The sequence below is a fragment of the Dicentrarchus labrax genome, unplaced genomic scaffold (genome assembly GCF_905237075.1).
Source record: "Dicentrarchus labrax unplaced genomic scaffold, dlabrax2021, whole genome shotgun sequence".
Classification (NCBI taxonomy): domain Eukaryota; kingdom Metazoa; phylum Chordata; class Actinopteri; family Moronidae; genus Dicentrarchus; species Dicentrarchus labrax.
The window spans coordinates 15,504,445-15,526,419 of record NW_026136721.1 but is presented as its reverse complement, the minus strand read 5'-3'; the positions used below and the strand labels follow the sequence as shown (position 1 = coordinate 15,526,419).

Here is a 21,975-nt window from a genome sequence, read left to right as displayed (position 1 = left end):
GTCTCATCCAGTTAAACTCATAGAAACTTAACCCTTGTGCCCTCATCAAATGTATTGCCCTCTGGACACCTTTGTGGCAATAATGTACACGCACAACAAACTGCTATTAAATCATCTTACATCAATATTTTGCATATCTTGTGGGCCCTGGCATGATGCCGGTGGGTGTTTTTGAGTAAAGACAGGAGGCCTTGTTTTCAGCCATGAAATGATCAGTGCGTGATTACAGATTCACACTCTCTCTCTCTCTCTCTCTCTCTCTCTGTCTCTCTCTCTCTCTCTCACACACACACACACACACACACACACACACAAAGCTCTTGAGGCCCCCTGGTAATCACAATACAAGAATCTCAGGCATCGGCCTACAATGGGAAAATGGTTGAATCTGGTGGACCAACCCGTTCTTATTCCCAACTCGTCGAAGATTGACGCTTTGTCTCTGCCCTTTTGGCGTCACAACAGCCGCATATGGTACCCATCAGCGGCTTTATGGGACGCACCGGGCTAAATTAGCAACAACACATTTACCCACGTCCGGGTGGACTGAATTAGGAAAATAAATAAGCATCATCCGGTTACACTTTCAAAATAAAGCCAGAAGAGAAACGTTTTATATTTTATGAACAATCGTAATACTACCACTAAAGACACTAGTGGTTTCTTCCTATTTCATAAATACAAATCATGTTGCAACATTATTAGGACAAAAAAAGTATGAGGTGAAGTTAGTTAGTTATGTTAGCTGCACAATTAGACATCGCTAAAAGGCGCTAGGGTGAAAAACTGAACAAATAATACATTTCCGTTTTGCAGGTCCTATTAAGTTGACTTATGTACTCTTCGTGATAAGCAGCAATGAGGTTTGTTGGCTGTTTATCTGCTGTAATTTTTTTTGTTGAAGCCATCTTGACTGTGACTACAAACCAACGGTGTATGAATAAAGGTGTATGCACTGTTGTGTGCAGGGCGGCAGAAGCTCAGTGTGTAGGGACTTGGCTTGGGAACTGGAGGGTTGCCGGTTCAAGTTCAACAGACATTGGCGGTTCTATCTTCAGAATCAGAATCAGATTTATTGCCAGGTAGGTTTTTACACATTATGAGGAATTTGTCTTGGTGCAATGGTGCTTAAAATATACAATCACACAAAAAAATAAAAATAGATTAATATATAAATCACACAAAAATATACAAGTCACACAAAAATCACACAAGAATAAAGTACTTTACAACACAAAGTATATGAAAAAATATAGATAAATAAAGATAAGAAAGATAAGAAAAGATAGGAAAACTGTACAGAAGACGGGAGTGCATTAATGTTATGCATATATACAGGGTGGGTATAAGAGTCAGTGACAGTGGGGGGTCCGGCCTTGTTGATGAGGCCAGCTGCAGACGGGAAGAAACTGTTTTTGTGGCGAGAGGTTTTGGTCCTGATAGACTGTAGCCTCCTGCCAGAGGGGAGAGGTTCAAAGAGTTTGTGGCCGGGGTGGGAGGGGTCAGCCACAATCTTGCCTGCACGCCTCAGGGTCCTAGAGACGTACAAGTCCTGGAGGGATGGCAGGTTGCAGCCGATCATCTTCTCAGTGGAACGAATGATGTCCTGCAGTCTGCCCTTGTGAGGATGGACTCGATGGCGGTGTAGTAGTGCACCATCATCGTTTTTTGCAGGTTGAACTTCCCCAGCTGCCGCAGGAAGTACATCCTCTGCTGGGCTTTCTTGGTGAGGGAGCTGATGTTCAGCTCCCACTTGAGGTCCTGGGTGATGATGGTACCCAGGAAGTGGATGGACTCCACAGAGTCAACTGGGGAGTCACACAGGATGATGGGGGTGGGTGGGGCTGGGTTCTTTCTAAAGTCCACAACCATCTCCACTGTTTTTAGAGCGTTTAGCTCCAGGTTGTACTGGCTGCACCAGGTCACCAGATGGTCAATCTCCCATCTATAGGTGGACTCTCCACCAGAGATGAGCCCAATGAGGGAGGTGTCATCCGCGAACTTCAGTAGCCTGACGGACTGGTGACTGGAGGTGCAGCTGTTGGTGTACAGGGAGAAGAGAAGAGGAGAAAGAACGCAGCCTTGTGGATAACCAGTGCTGATGGTCTGGGAGTCAGAGACATTTGACTCCCGGACCTGAAGTCCACAAACAGGATCCTGGCGTAGGTTCCTGGGGAGTCCAGATGCTGGAGGTTGAAGTGCAGGGCCATGTTTACTGCACCGTCTACAGACCTGCTGGCTCTGTAGGCGAACTGCAGGGGGTCCAGGAGTGGGTCCGTTATGGCTTTCAGGTGGGAAAGCACAAGGCGCTCAAAAGACTTCATGACCACAGAGGTGAGGGCAACAGGTCTGAAGTCATTTAGTCCTGTGGTCCTTGCTTTTTTGGGGACAGGGGTGATGGTGGATGACTTGACTGGTGAGCTGGGGGCTGTTGAGGGGTGTAGGGGTTACAGTACTATTTAATAAGAAAGGTAATTAATCACTGGTGATTAATAATACACTCGTTAATGGGGCACCACCTCCGTTGTTTAGCTACTGGAATAATCCAGAGGAAATTTTTCCACATTTTCTTTCAGCCTGGTATGGTTGAATGAGTTTACAGTACAAAATGTATGTCCAATTCTTAATCATTAAGCTTATTCAGTTGTCCAGTATCAGTGCTAAAGACAAATGAGATACACTAGAAAGATGAAGTCTCACTCTGTTTGATTTCATCCCACATCCTGCTACATAAGCCAGTGAAAAGTGTGTGAAAGTGAAATATTATTTTAAATATTTTTTAAACTAATCAGGATTTGCTAGATTTGAGTTTTTGGCCTGTGAGAGCCCAAGCTGAACCTCTTTGCTCTCAATGTATTTTATGTTGTAAGGAAACCACTGATGAGACTAATAATTGTTTTTGTCCTTACAGATCAGTGCAGAGTTTATGCGACTGGTTTCGACTGAACTCCACGGGTCTTCTTTGATGGACTGGACAAATATGTCCCGAGCCTGCTCGAAATGTACAGAGCGAGGTAGCACCAGTGCAGACCTGCGTACCCTGCTTCAGCCCCTTGACATACGAGTAAGGACAGTAAAGATTTTTACTACATTGTGCAGAGATGTTCACAAGTCTTTTTTTGCAAGTCAAAGTCAAGTCTGAAGTCTTTGGTCACGAGTCCAAGTCAAGTCTCAAGTCTCTGAAAAATAAAAGTCATATGTCTCTTCTGGTTGTAATGAGCCTTCTGTCATCTGCTGCTATCCGGTCTACTAAGAATACTGCACAGTTATATCTAAGAAATTCAAAGCATTTACTGTATTATTATCACTCCATTATCTATTAGCATACAGTATCAGTACACCCTTGCACATATTTTCATTTCTGATTACATTATTTAGATTATATTTAATTACATTATTTACATCATATTAGTTTGATTTTATTCATATTTATCTTCTTTATTCTATTTATAAGGCCAGTTTAGGAGTAACCAGGAGACATTTCACAGTGTTTGAGACAAAAAAAGAAATCTTGTAATCTTGTAAATCTAACATTATTAGTCATGCATAAATAACTAATTATCCAATCACAGTTATAGTTAGCTACATCTGCTGGACACAAAATTAACACCATTCAGATGCTAGTAAATCATGCAAATGGCTGGTACTGTATGCTGCACTCACCAGCCAAAATAACCATGGTAATCTATTGAGTAGCTGGCAAAATTTCAACATTCACTAGTCTAGCCATTTTGCCAGTGGACAAAAAAGTTAAAGGTTTGCACTCTGCAACCATATTGTTTAATTACACTGGGTCTCTAATGACACATTCCTCTATCCTCTCACTCAAACTCAGTGTAATGGTAACCTGGTAAACCTCTAACATTAACGTTACGTGGTCAACAATTAACCTGTAACCTGCCTGTAAGCCGACAGTATAACTGTATTTTTCTAGGGTTAACGTTATTACGCACCCAATGCGTAATATGGTTACCATGGTTACCATGAAAAAAAGGAAGGAATCACATTAAGCTCGTCAGACGTTTCCTCAATATTAATACGCCAAAAAAGAAAACATAATGTCTTTTGAGCACGAGTCCAACTCAAATCTGAAGGCTCTGTGTGTGCAACTTGAGTCCGAGTCGCAAACTCGAGTCCCCATCTCTGACATTGTGTTACGACATATGAGGCTTTATAATGCTACAATGTCATGTAAAAAGTTAAACATCTTAAAGTGTCATTTTGACAGAGCAGCCATGTCCCATTTTGCATGTACCAGATTGTAAATCTGTTCTAAACCACAGTTTAATTAGTCACTAAGTGACACAGCAGCAATCCCAGTGTTGTCAGAATTGACATGTGCATGCTTGATTACAATTTTTCTTCTTTTGTTGTTGTTGTGTTATGAGACTTCAAATCAGAAGGGAAGAGCAGTTGCTTTGCTTGGACTTCCATACTACCTGAAGGAGGATCCTTCCAGTTTCGTCTGAGTCTGCGAGGTGTGTGAATTAATTTCATTGGCATGGGAAACTCAACTAATTATGGTGAAAAACAACAACAAACATTGATATTTACACATGTTAAAGGTATGTCAGACTTAAGGGACTCTATTTACAGAATATGGCAGAAATTAATTATAATATTCATAAGTAGGTTTTCATTAGTGTATAATCACCTGAAAATGACTTAAAGTGAGCCTTTAAGACATTGACATAGACTGAGACTTCATGTTTTTTTCTGTTAAAATGATCTTGACTAAATACATTATACAAATAAATGTATACATTTATACACATTTAGCAAATTGAAATAGTGAATTGGTAAATTGATGGTATATGCTTGATTTCTGACTTATCTTTATTATGTGCTTTAGCCTGGCAGTTCAGAAGAGGAGGTCACAAAAGGAGTGGACATTGGCCTTCTCATTGTTTCAGAGGAAGGTGGAAGCAAGCAGGAGTTGCTGGCAAAAGAGGCTGTTGATGTTGCTGTTGTCCTGGAGGAGCACATCATTCTGCACGATCTAAGAGATGTTGCTAATGCCTTCGCAACAATGATGGGTCTGCTTTATTGCCTCACACATCTTCAGTGATGTTCCTGGAATCATCGGGTGTTTCTGGTCTTTCAACATCATACACCCTCATCCAGATGACCCAGCTGGGGCTGATCAGACCCCAGCTTGTGTCCAGTTGGCGAATCTAGCTACTCTGCCCCCATGGATCTCCTCTCTTGAGCCATAGCCATCTTGAGGCTTTCTCTGCCGCTTTGGTGGTATTGTGGATGGCTTTTCTCCTCCTCACTCCATCAATGCCTAACAGACTGAAGGCTCTGAACAGGGATTGGGCTGCAAAACCCGTGCATCCGACCTCTATTGGGAGACACCTTGCTCTCCATCCGGCTTGTTGGCACTCGCTTGCCAGTCCCTCGTACTTGGCGAGCTTCCTTTCAAAGGCCTCTTCCAGGCGGTCTTCCCAAGGGACTGTTAGCTCTAACAGAACCACTTGCTTGGTGGACTCAGACAAGAGAACAACATCTGGTCTTAAGGTGGTGGTCACAATGTGGTTGGGGAACTTGAGTTGCTGCTCCAGGTCCACCAACAGCTGCCAGTTCCTCGCTGTGGCCAGGATGTCTGCAGATGTTTTTGCAGCTGGTCTTGGCTGCTCTCCAGCTCTGATGAAGGTGATGGCTTGCTTGGAGGGGCGGGAGTGCTTGGCCCACTCGACTGCTGAATCAATAGCTTCAGCGATGGCCTTCAGCACCTGGTCATGCCTCCACCTGTACCTTCCCTCTCCTAGTGCCTTTTAGCAGCAGCTCAGAATGTGCTCTAGGGTTCCATGCCTGAAGCACAGTGGACATGCTGGTGACTCCACTTTGCCCCATATGTGAAGGTTTGATGGGCTGGGAAGCACATCATATACCGCCTGGATGAGAAACTTGATCCGCTGTGGCTCTGCCTTCCACAGCTCCGCCCATGTCACCTTCCTCTCGATCGCGTTCTCCCATCGCATCTAGGCACCCTGTTGCCTCATTCCCATTGTCCTGCAGGACACAACTACCTTTATACCATGAACATTCTTGCATGGTAAACCGTAATATTAAGGTTTTACAGTTTTATTATGTAAATGTTAACAGCTAAACATGTTAAATATGTGAGACTTGTCATAATTCTGCATTGCCTCATGGTAGTAATACCAAAAAGGCCACCCAGTTTTAAAATTCAATAAAATGGCATTCTGAATGGTCATTTATGTTGAAGAACAGTTTTTATGTCGTACTATAGATTTAAGTTGTGTGGGTAAAAGATGCAGTCCAATTTTTATTGAATGAACCTGGCTGCCTTAAAAAAATAAATTAATTCAGCCAAATGCTTAGTTGAGTAAAGTTTTATTACTATGTTTACACAACAAGAAATTCTAAGTTAATTGTACAACATGCTTAGTTTGTACAACTCAAGATATCATTGCAAGTTTGTTGGTTTTACTGGTCATTTTATGTTGTCTAAACTAGGATATAGGTTTGTACAACTTTAACATATCTTGTTGGTATCACTAAAAAACTTGATTAAACTTAAAATCTAAAGTTGATGAAACTAATTTGACAGCTTCACCTTTGTCACCCCAACTATTTATTCTAAGTTTAAGAAACTCAGATATATGTTCAAACAACTTAAGTTACTTAGTTTGCCAAACTAAACAATTTAAGCCTTAAATTGTTGCCCAAAATTTTAAGGCTGCCAGGTTACAAGTTATTTTAAGTTGAACAAGCCAATTTCTTTTTACAGTGTATCCCATCAAAGAGAGACACAGCCAGGCTCAAGGGTAGGACAAAGAGGAGAGGACAACACATGACTTTTTGTATGTCAGTCAGTACATCAGTGGTGTTTGGAGTGTTTGTGTGAGTGACTGTCAAACAATATCTAACCTAAACAACAAAACCATATGTCTAGGAAAAGAGGGAAAAATTGACTGACTCCTCCTGCTTATATAGTTGAGGAGCAGCAGGTGCTAATTAATGATGCACTTCCTGTTTCCTTCCTTAAAGACAAAGACCGCCCAAACAGGAAGTCAAGGGGCTGCCACAATACCTATAAAACAATGTCTTATCTTTGTCAATATTTAGAACACCAGTCTTATGAACACCAAGAAGAAGCTGGCCGTGTCCAGGTTCAGTGTGAAGTGGAGGATTCATATACATAATATTGATGTATTATTTATAATTACTTTAAAGTGAGACATGGAGTTGATGCTGTTAAAGGTGTGAAAAGACTACCCAAACTTTTCTATTCTTCATCATATATACACTTGTATCTGTATAGACGGGGCACAATGTGACTAGACTTAAGATCTGTGGGACAAGCTGCTCAAAGTCAAAGCTTACAAGAGACAGGCTGAGTAAGTCAAATGTTTTTTAATCTACATAGGTAGCACAAATCAGTAATGACATAAAGAAACTAAACTACGCAAAAAAAGTAAGGAAATTTGTGTTTGATAGATTATTTCTGCTTCTTGGCAACAAATCCTTTTGAATGGTGCTACAATTGTAAGGAACATGCATTTGTGTGATGAGCAGCAGAGCTGAGTATGTGGGTTGCGCCCATGAAAAATTTGCTTCTCTGCCAATGCTGAACAGCTTTTCTTTACTGTTCGGTGTTGTTTGGTGGATTGGATGGTTGAAGTCTGAAGTCACAAGACATATTGGCAATTTAACACTGCATTCATTTAACAAACAGAAGCCTCAGTAGCGTGTGGAAGAACCATATACAGCCACAACAGCATGGCACCTCCTCCTCATGCTGGTCACCAGCCTGGTCACACACTGCTGTGGGATGGCCTCCCATTCTCCAACCAGCATTTGTCGCAAGTCAGCCAACGTGGTTATGTTGGTCACTCTGGCACGAACAGCACGCCCAAGCTGATCTCACAATATCCACTCCCAAATTCTGGAGGAAGTCTCTGATAAACCCCAGACTGTGGGGATGAAGGTTGTCATCTTGGAGGATAGAGTTTGGTCCCAGACTGTGGAGATATGGGATTGCCACTGGTTGCTGAATTTCATCTCAATATCTCTCTGCATTGAGATTGCCTACAATGATGACAAGCCTTGTTTTGTCACCTGATTTTCAGCAACTAGGGGTTAAATTAAGGTCAAAACTCCATCATCCATGCAATAAACTATTTTGGGATTCACAGGCAACAAACAGATAAAGGTTGCCAAGTCATGGAAGTCTTTGCATTGTATCTCCTGGAAGGCACCTTTTTACTCAAATTATATTTAGATTTGATGAGTATCCAGGTTTGAGGCAATATAGAATCCTTTTACAAACATACTAAACTTCCTAGATTTCTCTAATTTTCTCTCACTCTCTTACACACACACACACACACACACACAAACACACACACACACACGCAGTACTGCACCAGTAATATAGCAAAACATCCATTCTTAGATTTATAAAAAATCAATTATACTGCAATATACTGATGTAATCCGATCAAGAGCAAAGAAGCTATAAAGAGTGATGGAAATACTTGTGTTGATCACTTGGACACTTTCAGTCCTAACACCATCTGCTTAAATCAGCATGTGTCCTAAGAGCCAACTCAAAAGAAGTCAACACAAGTTCACCAACTTTGTAAAATGGGTTATGTGTTTCCATGTTTATATGTTTTCTGTAGTTTATCAGTTTGACAAAAAAATGGCAGCCCTCAATATTAGCCAGGGTATTCATCATCATACATTCATTCAACAGATGTCACCACCTTAGTTTCAAATGTAGAAACTTGATGAAGTTCAGTTTGCCTTGTGTGGAATTGAATTTATTTTGGGCCTGATCTCAAATGAGTTGCCAACTGTTTTCCTGTCCATTTAGGGAATTATCTAACAGAGGATTGAACTATATGTATAGTGTCTCATCTTTTATTTTATTACAGAAATATGAGATATGCCAGTGTCCTGTAATTGTAGACAACAAACATTTGGGGGAATATCTAAACCTAAGCTCTATGCATGGGTGTGACATGGCACAAAAACAGTAGTGCAATGTAAACTATTAATAAGGTCTCACTAATAACTCACTAAGATAATGTAGGGCAGAAAAGCACCTCCTTCTTTCTCTTTAAATAATTTGACATTGAGGCTTCATTTAGCAGACCCTTAAGCCTTATTTGGTGTACTGAAGTGTTTTTATGTTTGAACAAAGCAACTTGTGTAAGTGCCTTTTAGCACCTCTTTGTTTTGTACAGCAATTCCTCTTTTGTGACTGTAGAGAGATTGTGTTCATAGGTGACATGGCTTGTGAAAACATTAATCCATTATTTAAACCCACATTGTGTTGGTCACATCCAAGGCTGCAATCAAATTAAATCAAATCAATTGGTACAACATCACAGTGTATACTTTTTTTTTTTAAATTGAAGTCACAAATAATTATGCATACTACCTTCTTGAACGTCACTGCCACAAAATAAGCAACAGGGTGAAAAGAGGCCATGACCAAATTGAGCGGGAGACTACTGCTGACCATGCTCTCCCACCCTCTATAAAAGAGGCAACACAGGACTTCTGTTCAAACTGATAGGCTCCAACACAGGTGAGTATATTCTTAGTGACCTCAGTTTTTATTCTTGCTGATTAGTTGGTAAATGCATACTTATGCATATTGTCCACAATTCTTTGACAGTTACCTTGGTAGTAGTCTTGAGTGGACAATAATATTAAAAAACATTTTTCTTGATATACTCTTGACACATTTAAGAAGTAGTTTCTTTTTCTTAAAAATAAAATAAAATAAAAACCACACACAATTAATTAGTTTGTACTGACATCTAATACACACCCTGTGTCATCACACATATACACTTAATGATCATTAAAATCAAGGCTATTTCACAGGTTTGGGGGCAGTTGAGGAGATGGGAGAGTACTGCACTTTAATGATTCAACTGAGTCATGACCATATATTATTCAAGTCTGAAGACATTTAGCCACCTTTACCCTCTAATGCTCTAAAATTTAAATAATAAAATAAAAAAAACTGAAACAAGTTACTGTACTTCTTTTTATAGCATCTTGCCACGCACAGGGCACCACTCATTCTCTTTTGGAACAAGCTGAGGTAAAAGATGTCGCCATAAAAACACGAAATCTCAACCATCAGCTATATCATGTTGATATGTTAACACTATGGTGGATTCTTTATCTTTTCAGTCTCCCCTGAAGTGTGACCATGAGTACAGATGCAGAGATGGAGGCCTATGGCCCAGCCGCCATATATCTCCGGAAGCCAGAGAGGGAGAGGATTGAGGCGCAAGCTGCTCCATTTAATGCCAAAACTGCCTTCTTCGTGGTTGATGACGCTGAGATGTACCTCAAGGGTAAACTGGTAAAGAAAGAGGGAGGTAAAAGGCACAGTGGAGACGGACACTGGAAAGGTACATTACTCATTTTATTTTTCTCTAATAAAACTATCCAATCAATTTCCATCTTCTGTATAGGAGGATATCATTAAAACTATATCTTAGTACAACATTTAGTGAAGTATTTGTTTATCATTGTATTTTAAGATGATTATTCAAGATGACACTGTAAACAACAATGGCATCCATCTGATAAACCTTTTTCTTTGAAATTATTTCTTAGTAAAAACGTTAAACTATATTTCATACTCAGACAGTCACTGTAAAAGAGGATGACATCCATCAAAGGAATCCTCCAAAGTATGACAAAATTGAGGACATGGCCATGATGACCCACCTCAATGAGCCTTGCGTGCTGTATAATCTCAAAGAGCGTTATGCATCATGGATGATCTACGTGAGTTCCCACTATACAATAAAAATGCTATGTGTATATACATATGTAGATATATATATCTAAATGGTAACACAATATTCATGCTCTCTATTACAGACCTACTCTGGGTTGTTTTGCGTTGTCGTGAATCCCTATAAGTGGCTTCCTGTTTATGATGCAGTAGTTGTGGGAGCATACAGAGGCAAGAAGAGGATTGAGGCACCACCCCACATCTTCTCCATCTCTGACAATGCCTATCAGGCCATGCACACCGGTAAGACCAAAGTTACTAATGTTAGATTGTATGTATACATAGGGTGAATTTACCTTAATCAAAAACGTATTGAAATAACAAAAATCTTGGTAAGAATCTTGATAATGTGTCTCTCATACCCCAGTGGAGAATCTAGTGCAGGAAAGACTGTCAACACGAAGCGTGTCATCCAGTACTTTGCAACAATTGCAGCTATTGGAGCTAAGAAGGCTGAGCCAATACCTGGCAAGATGCAGGTAAAATTAGTTGTTTGAGATAGAAGTGTTTGTCAAAGAAAAGTTAATTTGATGTTATAGCTCATGTAACAAAAATTTTCTCTTGCAGGGCTCCCTTGAGGACCAGATTGTTGCAGCCAACCCTGTTGCTAAATTACAAAATTCTATGTTTTTAATAATCTGGTTGTCCAGGGTAAATTCATCAGGATCCACTTTGGCTCTACTGGCAAGCCGGCTTCAGCTGCTATTGAAACATGTAAGTTTCAGCTTTGGTGTGAGTCAAGATTCATCTGGATTGAAAGCTGGTCTCTGATAATGTAATAAAGTAATCTTGAAGTTGGCAAATAAATTTGTTTATCTTAGATCTGCTGGAGAAGTCCCGCGTCACCTTCCAGTTGTCTGCTGAGAGGAGCTACCATATTTTCTATCAGCTGATGACTGGCCACAAGCCTGATATCCTAGGTATGTTACTACACAAGTATAAAAGAGAAATTCAAACAATATCAGCAAAAACTCAAAACAACACTGTTTTTCTATTGTCCTTTTCTAGAGTGTCTCCTGATCACCACCAACCCCTATGACTACCCAATGATCAGTCAGGGTGAAATCACTGTCAAAAGCATTAATGATGTGGAGGAGTTTGATGCAACTGATGTAAGACAACAATTTAAATTGATAGTATATTGGGCAAAATGTTTTACTTACCAATAACTTTTCTTCATTTAAATTGCAGACTGCAATTGACATCTTGGGCTTCACTGCTGAGGAGAAGTTAGGCATCTACAAGCTGACTGGAGCTGTGATGCATCATGGCAACATGGAATTCAAGCAGAAGCAGCGCGAGGAGCAGGCTGAACCTGATGGCAATGAGGGTAATTGCTAAAAATGTACATTCTGATAATCCAAGTTTTTTTGTTTGTCAAAAACTGCAAGACTTAATGTGTATTTAGTACTTTTTCTATTTTTTCTACATATAAGAGGCTGATAAAATCGCGTACCTCTTGGGCCTGAACTCAGCTGATATGCTGAAATGTCTGTGCTACCCAAGAGTCAAGGTCAGAAACGAAATGGTGACCAAAGGTCAGACTGCGCCACAGGTAATAAAAAGAAAATTCAATTTTTGGAAAATTAGGGAAACATTTTCATTTTGATAAGAAAATAGTCTGAGAAATCTGAACACTAAAATCCTTATTTCTAGGTCAACAATTCTGTCAGTGCTCTGTGCAAGTCCATTTATGAGAAAATTTTCTTGTGGATGGTCGTTCGTATCAATGAGATGTTGGACACAAAGCAGGCAAGACAGTTCTTTATTGGAGTGTTGGATATCGCTGGATTTGAGATCTTTGATGTGAGTTGTTGAAAAATATATGAGTAGTTTTAAAGTTCAACCTTATTTTGCCATGAAATTATAAATACCCTTTTGTAATTACAGTACAACAGCTTGGAGCAACTCTTGCATCAACTTCACCAATGAGAAACTGCAACAGTTTTTCAACCAACATATGTTTGTCCTGGAGCAAGAGGAGTACAAGAAAGAAGGTATCGAATGGGAGTTCATTGACTTCGGTATGGACTTGGCTGCCTGCATTGAGCTTATTGAGAAGGTAAAAAGTAACCACTCTGGTAGACGTGATTTCTTTATTCACGTGTAAATGATTGCTTCTTCAGTTTAACTTTTAATATGACATGTAAATTCTTCTCAGCCAATGGGCATGTTCTCCATCCTTGAAGAGGAGTGCATGTTCCCCAAGGCCTCTGACACAACTTTCAAGAACAAGCTGCATGACCAGCATCTTGGCAAGACCAAGGCCTTTGAGAAGCCAAAGCCTGGAAAGGGCAAGGCTGAAGCTCACTTCTCTCTGGTTCATTATGCTGGTACAGTGGACTACAATATCACTGGCTGGCTGGAGAAGAACAAGGACCCTCTGAATGACTCAGTTGTTCAGCTCTACCAGAAGGCTTCCAACAAACTTCTGTGTATGTTGTATGCAGTTCATGCTTGAGCTGAAGGTAAGAAATGAGCAGAGAAGATGTTACGGTGTTTTTTGTCCCTGTTCCTCTGCAGGAGTGTGCAGCCTGTCGATTGTAGATCTTTGACGGCAACCCGTAGGTCAGCGCTGACTGGTCCATGCCGTGGGCTCGGCTGGTGGAGTGTCGCCTGCTGGTTGGTTCTCCCAGGGAACATCCGCAGGGGATTCAAAACGCTGCACCACACCGAAGCTCTTCGACAGAACCTTCAGCAGCAGCATCCTTCTGTCCTCGGTTGTAGAGTGTGTGTTTTTGCGATAGAGTGAATTGTTACGATCTTAGTAGATAGTGTTTTTGTATGATTGTGTTTAGTGAGTATCGTAAGGGTGAGCTGCCATTTTCTTTGTACTACTTTTCTCCTGTTTTTCATTAGGATAGGGAGTTAGGTTTAGTAACTGTATTTTATTTATATTGCATAGGGATTAGTAAGGATTTTTGTTTAAGGAAGTTAGCCCTGTTTTGTTTGTTGTTTTGGCCTTGGTTCACCCCGAAGTTTGTTGTTTAGTCTTTGTTGCACTTTGTTTCACCTGTTTGTAAATAAATCACATCACTTGATTGTTAACACTGTGTTAGTTGTTCGTTTGGGAATCGGGGTAGGATTATTGGTTCATTTTTCATCACACATTTATGTGGCGCTCCTTCCCCCTAGACAGGGGCTTAACATAAATTGGGGGCTTTTTTTTTCTATCTGATGTTTGATTGGTGATTCTTCTTGTGTGTGGAGGGAGAATGGTTTTTCAAATAGATGAGTTTGCACAAAATCCAACTTTAGAAAAATTAGATGCACAAAAGCACAATTAGGATTAATTGCTAAATTTTTTTGGCATCTCTGTTCCTTTGAACGCACGCAAGGCAGAGATGAAACACAGGTTATCAGAACAGCTGGTGGAGAGTGGCATAGTTACGCAGACAAAGCCAGAGAGGGTTCATGCACCGGAGGTTTTAGAGGAGGAAGTGGGAGCGGAGGCTGCCACAGCCACACAAACCTTCGGCGGCCAGGTGAGTGCGGGGGCGGAGGCTCCGGTTGTCACCCAGGCCTATAGCATGGATCTGGTAGCTCTACTACAGGCTGGAGTAGATACGGAGGATCTGAAGTTGGCCCTCCGCATGAAAGAGGTGGAACTCGAAACCAAGTCCAAAGAGGTAGAGATTATGCACCTCCGCATAAGGGCTCTGGAGCTGGATCTCCGACTACGTCCACTCCTGTAAGTATGTGTCTTCCCACCGCTGCCTCTGAGCAATTTGATGTAAGCAGGCATATTGCCTTAGTACCACAATTTAGGGAAAGTGAAGTAGATTCATATTTCAATGCTTTTGAGCGCATCGCTGCGACATTGAGATGGCCCAGAGATGTGTGGAGTTTGCTGTTGCAATGCAAACTGGTGGGCAAGGCCCAGGAGGTGTGTGCAAGTTTATCTATTAACGAAAGTCTGGATTATGAAATTGTGAAAGCTGCTGTGTTGCGTGCTTATGAGTTGGTTCCTGAGGCATATCGCCAAAAATTTCGCACATGTGAAAAATCGCCAAACCAAACATATGTGGAGTTTGCCAGGGAGAAAACTGTGCACTGCGAGTAAAGTCACAAATTTTGTTCAACTCCGCGAACTATTTTTGCTAGAAGAGTTTAAAACATGTCTCCCAGAGAAAATCGTCATTTACTTAAATGAACAAAAATCAGATTCTGTGTCCAAAGCTGCTGTGCTCGCCGATGAGTTTGTTTTAACGCACCGTGTTGTTTCTCCGGCAGGGCGCTGTGAACAAACTGCGATTGCAAACACTGGAAATAACCATAAAATCTTACCAAAAAATCCACATAGACCTAATCCTACGTCTTCTGAATGTGAATGTTTTTACTGCCACGAGGCAGGACACCTGATAGCCAGCTGCCCTGCGCTCCAGCGTACAGAAAATAATCAAAGTGAAACAAGACCAAAAAGTGTTGGACTTTTTCAGTCTGTTCCCACTCCGTCTCCTGTCAGTAATGAACCAGAAAAAGAGGAGGTAGATGAGCGTTACAGACCTTTCATTTTACAAGGTTCAGTCTCTCTGACAGGAAAGGAGGAAGATCAGGTTCCGATCACAATTTTGCGTGATACGGGAGCTAATCAGTCTCTCATCTTGCAAAAAGTGCTGCCTTTTTCCTCTGCTTCATTTTGTGGTTCTGATGCACTTGTGTTGGGAGTGAAAATGAGTACTGTAAGAGCACCGTTGCACACAGTTTTCTTGCGTTCACCGCTCATCTCAGGCACTATGGGTTTTGGACTGCGCACTCGTTTGCCAGTGCGGGGTATTGCCATGATTCTCGGAAATGATCTGGCAGGGAAAAAAGTGTTTCCGACCCCCGAAGTGATTGAAAATCCCGTTGCCGACTCGTGTGTTTCTGTTCCTGCTGCTGTCAACTCGTCCTCTGTGTTTCCGGCCTGCGCTGTTACGCGCGACAAAAGCGTAAACTTGGTGATGTGGTGGATTTGTCTGATTCATTCATGTGCTCTGAAGATGGTACTGAACAATCAGACCCCCCGTGCCGAAAAAATGTGAAAAGAGTGTGCTTGATAACTTGTTACCTGTTGAAGCTAACTTGTGTTTCGATGTTGACAGGGGAGAGTTCATCCGTGCACAACAGACTGACCCAACTCTGGCTACGTGTCTATCTGCTGCCGACTCACGTGCCGAGACGCTCAGTGTGTACAGCATTTATGACGGTGTATTAATGCGTAATTCGCACCCTCCCTCAACTGATGATCTAGGTTGGAATTAATTTCAACAAGTGGTAGTCCCACAGAAATTTCGCCCTCAGGTATTGAATCTAGCCCATGATAACATTGCTGGCCATTTAGGAATAAAAAAGACTTACCATCGCATCCTGCGGTACTTCTTTGGCCAGGTTTGAAAGCCGATGTGACAAAATACTGCCGTTCATGCTAAACTTGTCAGGTTAGAGAAAGTGTGCAGGAATCTACAGGTTTCAGTCCTGCAGAGCTGGTGTTTGGTCACACCGTGCGTGGTCCTCTGCGGTTGCTGAGAGAGAGATACCTGTCTGCCACTACTAGTCCCGGTCAAAATGTGTTAGATTATGTGAGCTCTTTCAGAGAACGTCTGCACTCAGTCCGTGAGACCGAGCGCAGCGCTCTTGCTGCCTCCCAGAAAAAAATGAAAAAGAAATTCGACAAGAAATCCGTTTCCAAGTTGGTGTATAAGTTTTAACACTGCTCACAATCTCTGTTTCTGCCCTCCAGGCAAAGTTCTGTGGTCCGTATGTTATGGAAAATATATTAAGTGAAACTGACTACGTTGTTCGGAGGAGAAAGTCCTGTGTGTGCCACATTAAATGTTGAAGCCATATTTCGGTCATGATGTCCCTTTAACTCCCCGTGCATTTGAAATTTTCGTTTTCGTTACGTCCGACAGTTTTCCTTCAGTAGCCTATAGGCCTACCGTTATGCATTTCGGTCTCCGAAACGCGTGTTGGCGGATGCACTCTCCCGTGTCTCTGCCTAACCTTAAGGGTCAAAAATTTTAGGGGAAATGTTTGATTTTTAGGAAGGGGGGTGTTACGGCCCTGGCCGTATTATTAGCATTATGTTATGGTATTGGTTCCGTCTGTGGTGTGTGTTGGTGTTTTTTGTCCCTGTTCCTCTGCAGGAGTGTGCAGCCTGTCGATTGTAGATCTTTGACGGCAACCCGTAGGTCAGCGCTGACTGGTCCATGCCGTGGGCTCTGCTGGTGGAGTGTCGCCTGCTGGTTGGTTCTCCCAGGGAGCCGCAACATCCGCCGGGGATTCAAAACGCCGCACCACACCGAAGCTCTTCGACAGAACCTTCAGCAGCAGCATCCTTCTGTCCTTGGTTGTAGAGTGTGTGTTTTTGCGATAGAGTGAATTGTTACGATCTTAGTAGATAGTGTTTTTGTATGATTGTGTTTAGTGAGTATCGTAAGGGTGAGCTGCCATTTTCTTTGTACTACTTTTCTCCTGTTTTTCATTAGGATAGGGAGTTAGGTTTAGTAGCTGTATTTTATTTATATTGCATAGGGATTAGTAAGGATTTTTGTTTAAGGAAGTTAGCCCTGTTTTGTTTGTTGTTTTGGCCTTGGTTCACCCCGAAGTTTGTTGTTTAGTTTTTGTTGCACTTTGTTTCACCTGTTTGTAAATAAATCACATCACTTGATTGTTAACACTGTGTTAGTTTTTCGTTTGGGAATCGGGGTAGGATTATTGGTTCATTTTTCATCACACATTTATGTGGCGCTCCTTCCCCCTAGACAGGGGCGTAACATAAATCTATACAGAGACTCAGCATATACGATACAGATGTTTTTACCTGCTAAACTATTTTCTGCTATTACAAATATTGAGCAACATTGCCCTTTATTTATTAGCTATATAGTCACAGTGTAGTAAATTTGTAGTGAAGGGAAGAAACTTTAACTTGGTCTAGGCCTAGTTAGAAGCTAATGACAACAGAGAAGAAAACTTACAGCACTTATTACAGTGTTAATTATTCAATTCCATTAATGAAATTAAATTATTTTGCAAAACAGAGGCTGCTGGGAGCAAGAAGGGTGGATAGAAGAAGGGTGGTTCCTTCCAGACTGTGTTTGCTCTTTTCAGGGTATGTCTTGTTTCATATTTTTGGATAACAATTAACCCCCCCCCCAGCACTCACCCTCATTTTGTCCGCTGCCTAATTCCTAATGGAGAACTTCTTGGTCATCCACCAGCTGAGATGTAACGGTGTACTAGAGGGCATCAGAATTTGCAGAAAGGGTTTCCCCAGCAGAATCCTCTACGCTGACTTCAAGCAGAGGTTACTTTTTTTAATTAATTGAAGTTATTAAGATGGAAAACAGCAGGCTTAGACGTGAGGTAAATATAAGTAACAACATCTTCTCTTGTAGATACAAAGTATTGAATGCCAGTGTCATCCCTGAGGGACAGTTCATTGACAACAAGAAAGCTTCAGAGAAGCTGCTGGGCTCCATTGATGTGGACCACACTCAGTATAAGTTTGGGCACACAAAGGTAAATTTCTAAGGACAATATCAATAACTGTGGCATGCATATATCCTTTTATCCACATATATTGATGCCTGATTTTCTTTACTTGTCAAAATAGGTATTTTTCAAAGCTGGTCTGCTGGGTACTCTTGAGGAGATGAGAGATGAGAAACTAGCTGAACTGGTGACGATGACTCAAGCTCTCTGCAGAGGTTATGTAATGAGGAAGGAGTTTGTTAAGGTGATGGAGAGGAGGTAGGATTCTCCTACAGTACACTAAGCTGAACTGTCCAGTTATATAGTTTCCATATGTTTTTGTTAAATTGTTATCCACAGCAGGTCTAATTACAAATTACACTTTGTTTATCTATCTCACTTTCCAGAGAGTCTATCTTTACCATCCAGTACAATATCCGTTCATTCATGAATGTGAAGAACTGGCCGTGGCTGAAACTGTACTTCAAGATCAAGCCTCTTCTGCAGAGAGCTGAAACTGAGAAGGAGCTCCAGCAGATGAAGGAGAACTATGATAAGATGAAAACAGACCTAGCTACTGCTTTGGCCAAGAAGAAGGAACTGGAGGAGAAGATGGTTTCCCTGATGCAGGAAAAGAATGACCTGCAACTGCAAGTGGCAGCAGTAAGTAGAGACCAAAAGAAAGTGTGATTCTTTCACATAAACACTTTACTAATGGAATACTGTTGCTTACATTTACATATATCTAGTTGGGATAAGAAGTCTTCTTATTATCTATGTGTCTTAGCAAAGACAATTAACTAAAACCAATGAATATTTAAATCTTTAACTAAGAAAATAAACTAACAAACTTATTGTATTTTCAAAATGTACTATAGGAAGGTGAGAGTCTGGGTGATGCTGAGGAAAGATGTGAAGGGCTCATTAAGAGCAAGATCCAGCTTGAGGCCAAACTCAAAGAGACAACTGAGAGACTGGAGGATGAAGAGGAAATCAATGCTGAGCTGACTGCTAAGAAGAGGAAGCTGGAGGATGAATGCTCTGAACTGAAGAAAGACATTGATGACTTGGAGCTCACATTGGCTAAAGTGGAGAAGGAGAAACATGCCACAGAAAACAAGGTTCAAATGATTTTACATACAACATTCTACATACATTTGTATAAGCATATAGACTATGTGGACATAACATGATGGAACTAATGCACTTTTCACATAATTTTAGGTGAAAAACCTGACAGAGGAGATGGCATCTTAAGATTAGTCTATTGCCAAGTTAACTAAAGAGAAGGAAGCCCTCCAAGAGTCCCACCAGCAAACACTTGATGATCTCCAAGCAGAGGAAGACAAAGTCAACACTCTGACCAAGGCCAAGACAAAGCTGGAACAGCAAGTGGACGATGTAAGAAAAAATAGTGTGCTCTTAGTGTGAAGTAGCTTGTGTTTTAAAGTTGACCTTCCATAATACAAGTTCATTATAGTAAGGTCTTGATCTCATGGCGGCAGATGCTGGCGCACCTTGGCTGCCGCTCCGTCTCCGACAATAGTCTATGATAAAGTTTTTGTCTCTTGACCTACGCCTCACCACACCAGATAGTCTGGTTTGGCAGTCCTCTGAAATTGGAGAGCAAACAGATTCACTGCTATCTATCTGCTTCGTACCTGTGAAGTCCTCCCACCGTCCTGCTAGCTCCTGCTAGCTACAGGATCCCCGGGACTTCGGCATAGCCTCATCGCCCTGCCACAGGGGTGGCCATTCCTGCGGTCTTTCCCTGCCATCTTCTCTGCCAGCTCGAGCCCACCTGCCCGTCCTGCCAGGATCTTTCCATCCCGGTGTGGTCGGCTTTACTGGGCTTTGGCTTTGGCTTCCTCCGCTGGCCACCACCGCATCGAGCTGACGACCTCCTATTATCACCGGGTCCTCTAGGCTAGCAGGCCGGGGGCCACTCTCCTCATCGCCTCATCATCGGACCACAGATCGCCTGCTGCGGTTATGCTGTGGATCACCCTGTGGATTCTTCTGGAGTACTCGATACGGCTCCGTCCACAGACACCTGGCTCATGGTCACAAGCTAGCACTAGCTCCGTGCTAGCACTCCACACCTGGATCATGCCGCCGCTGTACTCCACCTCCGTCCTCCACTCACTCAACAACCATCAGCGCCCGGACTGCATCGACATCCTCCGTGAAACTGGACTACTTCGCCGTCCTCCACACAGAGGCTCTGGTCGCATGTTCATTTACAACTGTTCAACTCCTAACTCTATCCCATCCATCTGGTCCTGCTCACGCACCGCAACTTCCTCATTACGTCATCACAACAAACGACATGTGCACCTATCTAATCTCCGCCCCCTTCCTCGGAATTCCTGGAACTACTACACTGCTTCAACTTCACCCAACACGTCAACTTTCCCACCCACAGCCGTGGTCACATCCTGGATCTGGTCTGCTCCACTGGTCTCACCTTACTTCACCTCTCCAGCTTCAACCTCAACATCTCCGACCACCTGGCAATCATCACAGACATTGACATCCCCATTCCCACCATTAAGGATAAACGGACAATATCCTTCAGAAACCTCAAATCCATCTCCCCTTCAGCTCTTTCTGCCTCTCTTGCAAGTAAAATATCTTCCTCCCCCCACTGCTGACTGACAACCCCTCTGACCTCACCAAGTTCTACAACGAAACACTCTCCTCCTGTCTCCATCAGCTGGCCCCCATTAAAACCAAAACCGTCTCATTCACCCACTCTGCCCCCTGGTACACTCCTGAACTGCACAAAATGAAAACACGCAAACGACAACTTGAAAGACTTTACAAGAAAACCGGTTTAACTGTTCATCTCCAAACTTTTACAGACTACCTCCTGCAGTACAAGGATGCCCTCAACACCACCCTGTCCACCTACTACTCTCACCTCATTCACGCTGGCTCCACCAACCCCAAGGCTCTGTTTTCTACAGTAAATTAACTCCTCAAGCCCAGCGACAATACCTCCAAGTCATTCACCACTGACAAATGCAACTCCTTTCTTTCATTCTTTCAATCAAAAATCGACACCATTTATAACAATCTGTCCTCCGCTCCTGCCCCCACAGCCTGCATTCCCACTCCTTCATCTGCTCCCCCCCCCTTCGCCTCTCAGCCTCTGTCTCAGTTCTGCCCCGTGTCACCAGGGGAGCTGCCCAAAATCATGACAGGCATGAAAACCACTACATGTGTCCTGGATCCTATCCCATCTCACCTCATCAAGGACTCTTTACCAGCCATCTCCACACTCATCACAGAAATCATCAACTCCTCTCTCAAGTCCGGCTCAGTCCCCCGCTCACTCAAATTGGCTGCTGTCACCCCCATCCTCAAAAAACCTGGACTCAACCCTGACATCATGTCTAACTTTCGGCCCATCTCCAATCTTCCTTTTCTGTCCAAAATACTGGAACGTATTGTCGCCACACAACTCAAAACCCACCTCTGCTCAAATGAACTGTTCGAACCATTTCAATCCGGTTTCCGCTCCCAACACAGCACCGAAACAGCCCTCCTGAAAGTCACCAACGACATCCTCCTCTCCGCTGACTCCGGCCACCTCACCATCCTTATCCTCCTGGACCTCACTGCAGCCTTTGACACCATCAACCATACCATTCTCCTCTCCCGTCTTGAGTCCTCTCTCAGCATCACTGGCACTGCACTTTCCTGGCTCAAAT

General features: G+C 42.4%; 1 protein-coding gene across 1 annotated transcript in view; it reads left to right on the top strand.

The window, feature by feature from the left end:
* Nucleotides 1-21,975, top strand: part of LOC127354388 (myosin heavy chain, fast skeletal muscle-like) — a 142,038-nt gene that overhangs the window by 94,779 nt on the left and 25,284 nt on the right. The window lies entirely within an intron of this gene.